Source organism: Chamaea fasciata, unplaced genomic scaffold (genome assembly GCF_029207755.1).
Source record: "Chamaea fasciata isolate MVZ Bird 193981 ecotype frontalis unplaced genomic scaffold, bChaFas1.0.hap1 SCAF_2, whole genome shotgun sequence".
Taxonomy (NCBI): Eukaryota; Metazoa; Chordata; class Aves; order Passeriformes; family Sylviidae; genus Chamaea; species Chamaea fasciata.
Window position 1 is genome coordinate 54,188,984 of NW_027094087.1, and position 11,541 is coordinate 54,200,524.

At 40.9% G+C, this 11,541-nt stretch overlaps 1 long non-coding RNA gene across 1 annotated transcript; it reads right to left on the reverse strand.

Moving 5' to 3' along the window:
* Positions 1-3,026: 3,026 nt before the first annotated feature.
* Positions 3,027-9,559, reverse strand: LOC136285244 (uncharacterized). Its single transcript, XR_010719403.1, has 4 exons — positions 9,432-9,559; positions 8,818-8,994; positions 6,518-6,571; positions 3,027-5,389 (listed from the first exon to the last, which is right to left on the reverse strand). It is a non-coding gene; the product is annotated as an uncharacterized lncRNA (long non-coding RNA).
* Between the last annotated feature and the right edge of the window lie 1,982 nt (positions 9,560-11,541).

The following is an 11,541-nucleotide window of genomic DNA, read 5'->3' on the forward strand; positions in this document are numbered from 1 at the left end:
ATCAATGCTATACCTTCTTCAGCTACCCTGCTCAAAACCACCTATTTCCCACCAATGTCCAGTCCTCCAAAGCTTTTATCTTGCTTTATCCTTTTCACCTGTCACAACCTCCTCTCATGCCTCACTTTTCCCAGACCTTTTTAACACAGGCAGGGTTAATAATGAAATGAAACAGCTGAGAAATGAGAAGGGCAAAATCTTCTCATTCAAATTTTTTTTTCCGTCTCCTGTTTTTAAGGGAAAAAATCCAAACACAATTTAAAGGGCTGAATATGGCTGAAATTACACTGGAGGGGAGGGACAATCTGTTCCAGCTCAGAAGGCGGTGGGAAGAGAGTCCAAGCAAAAGCAAATTGTCTATCTCCTACTGTAAAATGGAAGAACAATAGTATTAATTGTCTTCCATCCTGTATGCAAGGGTTTGGCAAACCTGCCCTGGCTGCTGTATTACCATCAAAGCTGAAATGCTATGACATATGCCCACTGAGAAACTGTAAAAGCAGAGCAGCAAAAAGGATGCGGGGGCTGCAGGAGGGAAGATTTGAAAGGCAAACTATGAATAAAACTGGGTTTAAACACATCTGCAAAAGAAAAGGGACAGCGATTTTCTTACCAATATTTGAAGGGTCTGCACACCAAGGGGAGTTACCTCCTCCAGGAGAAAGGATACAATTAGGAACAGTGGATGAAATCACAAGGTGAATTTAAACTGCCCATTGTGAAGGGGAAAAAACAAATCCTCTTTACAAAGGAAGATATTTTAGGAAGCAGGCATCCCATTTCTTGGAGTGTGGAGAACCAATCCAACAGAAGCACGTTGCTTGCCTCAGTCCTATACTGCCAGGGGCACACAGTAGCAGACCCAATGTGGGTTTTTCATCTGTTCACTCCACGTTCTGGATTAAATGATCACAAATGCACTATTTGTATCTATTTATTAAAACAGTTTACAATGGTAGTCCCAAAACAGAGTTGGGGTTGTTCAGCCTGGAGAGGAGACCTTATAGCACTTTCCAGTACCTAAAGGGGGCTACAGGAGATCTGCAGAGGGACTTTTTACAAGGATATGTAGCGATAGGACAAAAGGTAAAGGCTTGAAACTGAAAGAGGGTAGCTTTAGATTAGATATTAGGAAGAAATTCTTTCCTGTGAGTGTGATGAGGCACTGAAAGAGGTTGCCCAGGGAAATTGTGGATACACCATCCCAGGCAGTGTCCAAGGCCAGGATGGACTAGGCTTTGAGCAACCTAGCTTAGCAAAAAGTGACCCAGCCCATGATTGTCAGTACACAATTTTTAAGGCCCCTTCCAACCTAAGCCATTCTATGGTTCTGTGGCTGACTGTCTGTTCCATGTACCACAGCCTGGCATCACTTCACTTTCCTCTGCTGGCAGCACAAGTGCCGCTTCAATTATTAACGAAGGAGTGGGGTTTTTTGAAGCTTTTGTTATCCCAATATATTAAATCTGTCTTGGAGTTGTACTACTGTGTAATTAAATTTAATGCATCTGAGTTGGAGGCGCAAATAAGGAGGATGCTGCAGGAGCAGCAAAATGATGGGATTTTTCTCCAGCTGATGACACACACCCGAGTGTTTCCAATTTTCAAATTGTGACTCTAATGGTTCATTCCTGTTCTTTAGCAGGGGGCATGTGTGAGACAGAGACACAAGGGGCAAGCACTGAGCTGCTTGTTTTGTAAAAGTCAGTAGCTACACAGCATATCTGAACTCAGATCAATAGCTCAGCCCAGAAACTGGGAGGGGGGACGTTCAGAATGCAGACTTCAGGTGGTAATTTCCTATTTAGTTTGGACAGTACAGAGCTTACTGATCCTCCTTGTCAGCACACACAGACGTTATGGGAACTTGGAACATGTCTAAACATCTAAAGAGCAGCAAGAGGATGGGAAAATTAGGAGTCCTATCCCAGATAGCTGCAGGCAGGAGGTTCACCATTCCTCAGCTGCATGTTTGCATTTTTTTGGAACTCAGGAAATCTCCAGTCTGGACGGTGAGGTGAGTACCACTGACTTACTTATGCTGGAGAACCACCCACAAGTCCCAGTAAGTAATGTTCCCCCATGCCAGGAAGCACTTTAAAGAGTGCATCCTATAAAATAGGATCTGGATCACACCTTTTTAGATTCACTGAGATAGTTCAGGCATTCTGACACAGGAACATCTGCCCCCCATTGTCCAGATTATGTTTTGTGGGAGCTCAGTTCTCTGTTAACATTACATTAGTGGGAACATTCATGAACAATCAGTGAATTCACTGTGAGGAAAAAGAAGTTCTTGCTCTTACAGAGTCTTCCTTTATTTGTCTTGGATCATGCCATTTTCTTTGTTCATGTATCATCAGCACAGGATCAAGCCGGATGCACCATTTCAGCAGCCTGATATTTAAGCACATATTTACAGGAAAAAGGTATTCCCTGAGCAGCTCTTGACTCAGAATTCGGACTCTGCCAGACTGGCAGAGCCCATGGGTTTCAGCTATTATACAGGACCACAATACAAGGCTCATCTCCTGTCAAGAATTTGGGTGGATGCCTGATTTATTTTCAGAGGCAAATTTTTGGCTTGAATCTTGCATTTTAATGCCATGCATTAAATGAAACACTACACAGAGAACATCAAGGAAGAAATTCAGCTCTCTTGTGATGAACTGATTCCTCCTACCGTGTGCCAGGTATGTCTCATTGCCTTGAAGTTTTCCAACACCACAGAACATTTTGATTTCTGTTCCCCTTATGGTGGGCTTCTTGGGCACAAGGTATAAAGCACAAATGGCAGAAAGTGTCCTCCTTACAGCAAAGTGTCTCTTCAAAGTCAACATGCTTTAGGCACTTCTGTCATTTTCACTCCCAATATGCCCTTCACACAGCTCCTGACTTCAGTAAACAGTATGTTGCTAAGAAGTGAGTTGTGTTCATAACAACTCTATGAGGCAACCAGGAAAGGAGATACATTTTTCCCACTGCCTTTTCTCCCTTGGGTTGTGCAATCCCAAAATGCCCTATAAATAAAACCAGACACATATAAACATACAGGCTCCAACCTCTGCCAAGCAGTCCGTGATGAAACTTCCAGGGGCACCCGGAGCCTGCCTCTGCAACCCAAAGATCACGAATCCTTGTTCTGAATTTTCTCCTCGTTTTAACCTGTACAACTAATTATGACTTCTTGCCCACACATAGTTTCTATTGAAAGCACACACATCCATTCCAAGCCTTCCTGTACAAAGACAGGTTCTTGACTGTTTTCTGTCAGACTGTCGTGGGATTTCCATTGTTCCAGGTATGAAAAGTCAGTCTCAGTCAGGAGAGTATACTGGTACAGGGCCTTGGGAAAAGGCAGTAAGAAGATCACTAAGGACCAGATTCTGGACCTGGAAAGGAACCTGTTTTCCTCCTGAAAACATGCTGGAGTGAACACAGTAGATTTTCCATTTACATTGATTTACCAGAGGTTTGAAGGACACTATGCTCCCTTGTCAAGCTCTTCTTTTCTTAGTACAAACAGGGACATGGGTCTAAGTTGGAGCAGTTCTTCTACAGCATGCCCGAAAAACACATGGAAACAAAATAGTCAAAAAAATCCTGAAGAATAAATGGGCTTTAAAATAAGTGTTTGATAGAGTATGAAAGCCAAGAACACATTAAAATTTTAGAGGACCATGGATCATGAAGATTCCTTTGGAGTTTTGGTTTTTTGCAAGTTTTTGCACTTTAAGTAACAAACTTCAAACCATGGATGTGGGAAAGGGTTATTCCCAGGCTTACAAGGGAGTTTTTGTCAAAGACTCATCTGACTGCATGCCTGATACCTGACTCATGAATCTGCACATCAGATCATGATATATCTTCTTTCTCTCCCCTTTCTTTCCTTCATCCATCAAACACCAAATCCTTCTCTAGCTTACTATATACCCTTCACTTTCTGTTTTGCTGGTCTTGCCACTTTGCAGCAGTCCTTGCTCCTGGTATCTTCTCACCTTATCAAACTGAACATCTACTTTCACTTATGCATTTTGAAGTGCCTTCCTTTTTGCCCATGAGTCTCTCACCATGTGAGAGCTGTGGTGCAGGTCCCAGTTAGTCACTGCCTGCATGTCCCAGGAACTGCTGTCTGGGCTTTCCAGGCGGCTTCCCACCCTTCCTGTGGGCAGCCCAAGGGTGCTCATACATCTTCCCTGCCCTTGCAGCCATGGAACTGGCAACCTTGATGAAGTCTTTCCTTGGTGGTACCTCACTAGGGATAGCTGCCAGGGCTACACAATGTGCTAGCAGCCATCCTAATGAGGAATCTTCATGTTTTGGGAAGTATTCTGATCCACATTAGTCCTGGTGCTGTGCCCAGACACACATATCTTTCTTGTCTGGGCTGTGCCAGCACATCTCTTAGGACTTTCTCACAGATGACCAGGGCAGAGCAGGAGCTAAGTGGGATTTATTGGTGTGCATTAGCTCAGTGACCCTGCCTGTACCACAGAAAGCTGCAGTGTCCTATAATGTGTTAATAGACACTATAAAAACTTGTGGCTGGAATAGAGGGGATAACTTCCACCATTCACTGCTTTCATGGTCCTAATGGTAATGACTGTTCCCTCATTCTTTTCTCTCATCAGCAGCTCTCAAGGAAGCATCATTAAGATGGCATATTCCAGTACAAGAAAGACATCCGGCTCAGTTCATTTAAAAGACATATTTCAATAAAGCCAATTTAACATTCAGATCAGAGGTGCCCTCAGGGATTCTTGTGCCTGCCCTGCATGGCTCTAATACTCAGCTATAGCCCATGTTTGCATAACATGGGTGTGTAAGATCTGGAGATGCCCAGTGAGTGTGGATTTTCCTAAAAGACTCTTGACATAAGTCAGCCTTTTATTGCACTCCACAATACAGTGGTGCTCTGACACATGTTAGAATGATATAAATTAAATTACATAAAGCAATCAGTTCTTCACTTGTAGTCCAAATTACAGTACTTGCTTCCTGGGTGGAAATTGATAGTAAACTTGATATTTGGATCCTCAGTGAACTCAAAAATGAGTCAGAAGAAAATTATATCTAAAATGTTTACAGAGATATCAAACTTCAGTGGAAAACTCTTTTATATTTTAGTAGTATTCCACTTGTTTCTCAAAGTGATTCAGTGCTTTAAGTAAATACTTTTGATTGCCTTAATTGTTCTAAAGAAAAACATTTGGATTCCAGTGATATTTAGGAACCAGATCTGAGATAAACCAAAACTGGGTGTCTATTAAACTAGGTAAACAATAACAGCTCCTTTTACAAATCAAGTTGTTGGGCTTTGTGATCTCTCTAGGACCTTCACAGAAGAATTCTGCAGGCTCTGAAGAGAGTACCTGTTCACGTGTTGTATCTAAAAAAGAAGGTGGGGATTAGCTCCGTCACTAAGCGAAAAGGTCACTACATTTCCCCCAGAACACCTTAAATCATAGTAAAGCAATTCTGTGAGAAACAGAGTATTTAAAATACTAGAAGTTAAAGCAAAATACCAGCACAGTTGTTGGAGTCAACTAGTTCAGACAGCACAGTCTCCAAATGTAAAAGACAATATACATAGGTGGAGGTAACGCAGTTTTATACTGCATTTTGTGGATCTGTTCTTGGCTTCCACTATTTTAAGAACCACACACAACTATGAAGTCAAAATCAGTGGTTGCACAAGTGAATTGTCACCTTACATGAAATGAGTAGAGGGTGGGATCCAGCTCAGTAGCCCACTGAAAAACTGGCCCTAAATTCACTGCCACAGCATTAGTGGAAGCAATCACTTTTCCATATAGGGAGCTGTTTCTCTATGCACCTACAGTTAAGGTACAGATCCACCTTAAACAGGCAAACTGGATCCCAGTCCAACATCCTGGCTAGCCATAGTCACAATATCATGACTGATATTTAAGGGTTCCATCAGCCAGTGTGCCTGTGTTACTTGTTTGCACCTCCTTGCCAGTCCACATTACCCAAACAACCTTGGTTTAATGCTGGACTGTTACACACGAAGAAAACAATTTTGCTTATTTCACACAAAATTAGACCTACTGGGGAATGTCTTTTACAAAACTCCTGCTTACATCCATTAAAGATTTTCTAATCAGTTAAATATAACTAAACAAAACCTGATAGCAAAAATCTTAAGTTTGCCAATGAGGAATAATTGCATATTTCTAGAAATATAGCACATATTCAATAACAGTCAATTAAATTCATGCTAATTCATGCACTGCATAATGTTTTCCACTTTGATGGTTATAAATTACACACTATAACTTAATGAATTGAAAAAATGCGCTATCCTAGGAATAAAAGAAGAAAAATATAACAGCAGTCACCTGCCAGAAGTAATAAAGAGTTGTAACAAATAGCAGCTACATTTATTTACGTATATATATATTTATATATATAAAACTTCAGGGCTGCAGATGTTTGATTCTGCCAAATATATGGAAAGTAAAAATATTTTAATCATCGCTCTTGTGGTACTCACCTATTTCACATCTCTGTGGTTCTGTCTGCCATACACTGGTGAACCCATGAGCCTCTAGAAAGTACAAATATATTTGAGTTAATCTCTCAATTGCCACCACACAATGTTGCAAATCCAAAAGAGATGATTCATATCTTTGGGTTCAAAATTGATTATTTTTCTCTTAAATGCTTCTCCATCCATCAATGTCCAAGCATAAATGTAGGAAAGTCCTTATGAATTCATCTTACTCTTGCATTTCTCTTTACATGCTACTCGAGAACTAAGAGTAAAAAAAGTAGCCCAGAGACATATGGCTACATATGGCATACATCATAGACTGGAACACAAAAAAAGAATTGATATTGCTTTTGTCTTTCTTTTGTTTTCCTTTTCCTTTGTTCTGGTCATCAAAGTGATGTAAGTTTTCTGAAGAGGGGAAAGAAAGAAAGGATTAAGTGCCTCCACCATCTTCTGCAGTGTATATTGTCTGATAAAAGGCTTTTAAGCTGTAAGGTTCCCCAGAGGTGGTCCTATCTTGGCAGAAAGTTCCTTCCCTACACAAAGCCACCTTTGCAATATGGTGTATTGGTTTTGGTCACCCCATTAAAAAGATGCAATTTCTCTGGGTAACAGCTGACGGGAGACAGGCTTTGGATGATGACCAGTGTTAATTGTGGGCAGGAAGTGCATCTTTAAGCAGCAGGCTGGAGCAAATCAAGTGGAAAAGGCTCACTGCTGCTTGGAAGTTTAAACTGAGGAAAAAGATAGTGAAAGAGATTCAGGTATTAAGGCATGGAATGTGGAGTTTTATATAATAGAATTTGCAGTGATGTGTGTCAGGATGCAGTAAAATTTTACCTACAGAAAAGCTGGCCAAATTGTAACTCAGCTGACCATAATAAAACAAAATATTGTCTCAAACAAGCCAACCTATCAGCCAGTGAAGCTAAAATGAAAATATTCAAAGCAAAACAAGTTTTAGTAAATCAAATGTCTGCAGATGACTGTTGTGGTAGAAAAGGTCATTGTTGGGTACATAAATAGTTAATATTTACAGCTGAGAGAAAGACATGGAAAAGAACCTTTCCCTTCAGGTTTCAGAAAAATAAAGCATAGATTTTTAGAGAGGTTTCTTTAAATAAGGCTGCAGAGTTCCTCCTTAAAGCATCAGAGGCCTTTCACTGCTTCAGTACAAAAGCTTAGGGACACTCCCCAACAGTTCAGCCTCTGGTGGGAAATAAAGTTTCCACAAAATCAACTTTCTATTCAAGGGAAAAATCAAATCAATTTCGCCCAAAGCATTCAGGTTTCCTTTGGGAAAATCAAAACAAAATATTTTCTTCAATACATGGGCTTGACCCAAACCAAATGTTTCAGTTTATTTTTTAGCTGAACAAGAATATTTTATTTCAACTCGGTTCAACTTGAAACTGCCTCTGGGTGTGCTGTCATGGTGGATATAAATTGCCCAGGAGAATCTGGGAATAAGACAATTTGCATCCCAGCTGGTTAGCTGGCTCATAAGAAAATATTATTAATGCAACAATATTAAAGGATCATATTTAGAACAACAAGACTGAAGCAATATATTTGAATTCTTCCAAACCAAAGTCCTTCATAACTTTTCCTCCCATTATAAAATTTTGATACAGGGAAAGAAATGTTTAAACAGGTAAAATGGCACATGAGAAAAATAAACAATTCTGACCCTAATTTCCAGCCACTTTTATGCCACAGTAATTCCACCGAGCTCCACTGGAATGACACAACCTAAAGGTGTTAAAGGTACAGTGTTTCCAACCTGACCTCAGTGCATGGGTTTAGGCAGATAAAGATGTGTCTTAAGGTGCTCTGGGTTCTCTCTTACATTTAACTTCCCCTTGGCACTCTAAGTATGCACAGGAACATGTTGATCCTGAAATAGTAATGTGGTTAGAAAGGATGACACCCTACAAAGTCTCAGGAATATGGCACATCTTTCCAAAACTCACAGAATAATGATACAATCAGGTTTTTAAAAGCAAGCTATGAATTCAGTTTCAGCTGGGATTGAACAGAGATTGAAACTAGCATTAGTGTGTGGGATAGACATGAAAATTTAGACAGCTTCAGTTATATACATATACATATACATATATATATATATATGTGCATATTTTCTTATTACTTAGAAATTATAATTAAACTGAGTTATTCCATCTTTTCCTTTAGCCCCAACTTCTAGTATTCAGTTGTCATTCAAACGCAATCCAGAGCAAATTAATACAGACGTTCAATTTCACAGCCAAGACCCCTACAACACCACACCAGTTACTCACTTCAGGTTTACAGTCATCAGGACACAGGGCTCTGGTGCTGCAACACCCAGCTTACTCAGGATGATCACCTGTGAACAGCAAGTTCCAGCATGGTTTTCAGAAGGCTCGTGTCAAGCTGTTCTCACCTCACTGCAATGCTGTGGGTCTAGAAGGCTGAGAGGTCCAGAATGAGCTCAACTGCATCAAAAAGAGAGGAGGTTTTTTAGTTATTAGCTCTGGTTTGTAATGGCCAGCCTCTGATTCATATCCAACAGCCCCTAATGAATGCAAACAGAGACACCAAACTGTAGCGATCTCGACCAGAGCACAAATTATTCACATTCCACTTGCCTCAGTTTTAGATATCAGAGTGATTGATTAACATTTGCAGTTACTACTACATTTACTGATTACAAAATCTATTCAGAACACCAGAGAGCAATGGCAAACTCAGAAACTGTGGAATTTTACACCTGAAACAATCCTGAGAACACCAAATTTGAACTATGTAAACTAGGCTTTTAATTTCTCCTCTTTCAGAGGAAAATTATTGAAAAGCGGCATTTCTAGGAAGTGTTTATGTGCACCATGCCAAGAATAAAAACCCTGCCCAAGAGAACAGAATAACATCCTACAAAAAATTTCCAAGCAGAGCCAGGGAACAGGGGAGGGGCCCTCATGAATTTGTTACATTGGTGCCTTCCAGAAATTAAAAAGCTGCATGCAGTCTGTTCCCGTGCCAGCTGTGTTTCTAGAGACTGCTTTCTGTCTACCGCAGACCACATTTATTGCCATTTTAAGCGAAGATTTCACTTAATTTACATAGGCTGGGGCAGAGCACAGCTGTCTGCTTTTAGAGCAGACGTGCTGCCTGCGATTGCAGGTCGCAGCGTGAGAGGCTCTGCTGCTGTCAACCTGCAAGCTTGTTTCTTTAGAATGGAAGATCACAGGACTTACAGTTTTCCAGAGCTTTCCACCTTTAGGAAAAGCAATGGTAAAAGCTGGTTTGGACATGACCGATCACTTAGGAGTTGTTCCACATCGATCTCTCAAGGTAGAGCTCACGCTTGGTTTTGCAGAGGGATGAGAGCCCTGGTACCTTCTTTTTGTTGGGCTCTGCAGACAAAGATTGGACACTTCTTTTGCTCGATACCTGCAGTGATACTATATGGAAGGAAAACAATTTTCAGGTTCTTGGGAGGAGGTGGGATGAGTGACTTTTGCAGTCAAAATAAGATAAAAATTATGAGATAAATGATACAATAAACTCATGATCAGTTGCACATCCAACACACTTTGTTAGAAGACATAAGATCACAGATTTGTTTCTCATATATCTACCTACACAAAACTGGTTTCTGATTTTTCCATGATTCATCTGCAAACCTTAAAACAATTTCAATATGCCCGTGCCTCAGTTTCACATATGCCAAACTGCTTTCTGTGAGGACAGCTAAGACTTCAGAAGGCACTCAGACCTTGTGGTAGATACTTATGTGTTTACAGCTACTCCAAAGTAAACAGTGCAGACCTTAAATGAAGAGCTCATGACTGTAGCTGCAAAGGTCTTAGGCAAGGCTTGCACTTCACTTTTATGTTCTTGATGTCCAGAGTGGAGCTGCAGTTTTAAATGAGTCATTGTACATCCCCAACCATAGTGTTTGTCAGGGTCCAACTCAGGCCAAGTTTGGAAAAAAATAACTTCTGTAGCTGGTATGCAAATATGACTATAAGTCAATTATCTTACTTCATAAATAGTAAACAGCCAGGGCTCATTGATCTCTCCTGCAGGGCAGTGGACTATTTGCCAGGATCTTTGCTTTGAGTTGTCGCTCTCAAGCTTACTCCTCAGAGCTGAGAGATTCCTTGACTCAAGAGATTCTCCGTAAATGATTAATAAATAGCATGCTAAACTCTGAAATCTTAGCTAAGTGACACAAAGGATTGATTGTACACATATAATCCTTGAGACATAAATCATTGACTGAGTCTGGGACTAAGTTTGGAATTAGGCACACATAAACTCCCTTCTGAGTAGGAGCTTAGAATACAAGCAGGTCTTTTCTGAACCTCATGACTCAACAAGAGTCTCTCTCTCTGCCTGTTTTGTCTGACCTTGTCCTCTATGCCATTAAATAATCAAATGCACCTTGTCATCAGATCTTATGAAACCTTTCTCAAATTTACTATGAAGTTTGGCAAAATCACTGGGTTGTATCAACAAACATATTGCTACTTCTGTCTTAGGAGTGACATCCATGACACACCCGTAACTACACTATAGCTGTCAGAGCCCAGAGTCAGCCTTCTAAGAACACAACAGGACACCTGGGTTCTCCACAAAGGTTGTATGTAGCCCTAGCCAAGGGGTCCTGTGCCCTATTCTGCACAGAAGCTGCATTCAGCAGAAGTGCAGCCCACCCTCTGCATCAGATATGCACCCTCATGTTCATGAGGATGGCTGCAAAATCCTCTGGAGCATGGATGCCAAATTCACTTGGTGAACACCGTAACCTATTTGGTTACAGTATGAGAGAGGAAAGTTCCTCTTCTGGTTTCTCTGGGTGAGACAGCCAGGGCTGAAACATTTCCTGCTAAACTCAGCATTATCACCGTTTTTTTACCAGTTCGTGTTGTCTGATAGTCTTCTGGCGTCACCTATGGGACTGGGAAACTTTAGTACTGCCACAACACGTTTCCAAGTCCCACATGGGCATTAGTGGGAGCTACTGCCTTGTCTGACCA